The sequence below is a fragment of the Opisthocomus hoazin genome, unplaced genomic scaffold, assembly GCF_030867145.1.
Source record: "Opisthocomus hoazin isolate bOpiHoa1 unplaced genomic scaffold, bOpiHoa1.hap1 HAP1_SCAFFOLD_255, whole genome shotgun sequence".
In the NCBI taxonomy this organism is placed as follows: domain Eukaryota; kingdom Metazoa; phylum Chordata; class Aves; order Opisthocomiformes; family Opisthocomidae; genus Opisthocomus; species Opisthocomus hoazin.
In genome coordinates, this window is record NW_027448977.1 from 42,501 (window position 1) to 43,019 (window position 519).

The following is a 519-nucleotide window of genomic DNA, read 5'->3' on the forward strand; positions in this document are numbered from 1 at the left end:
CTTGACGGGGCGGCTCGCTCCGCAGCGGGCGGCGGTGCGGCAACCGAGAAACCAGAACGCCGCAGCGACGGCTGCGGCGGAAGAGGCGGGGGGACGCCCCGACCTCGCGGGCCGCTCTCGGGGCGCACCCACGCGGATGCGGCCCACACAAGGCTCGTGGTTTCGGTCCGTGTCTTTCGCTTTTTGCCTGGCCCCGATCGTCTCGGTTCGTCCGCCCCACCGCCCGGCGCTGCTTGCGGCCGGCACCCACGGGTAACCCGGCCCGAGGCCCACACCGGCGCCTGGCGTGCTTTAGGACACCTGAGGGCTCGCGGGGCCGCGCGGCCGTCACACAGCCCGGTTCGGTAAAGAAGCCCGAGGAACCCCAACCGAGCAGGTAGCGGGATGGGGGGGGGTGCGGGGTGACACGGGGAGGCACGCGCCCCGCCGCTTCCACCACCGCCGTCTCTTTGCTCGTCACGGTCCGCGCCGCTCGGAGGGAAGGGGACAACACCTCGCACGAGACGGGAAGCGACATTG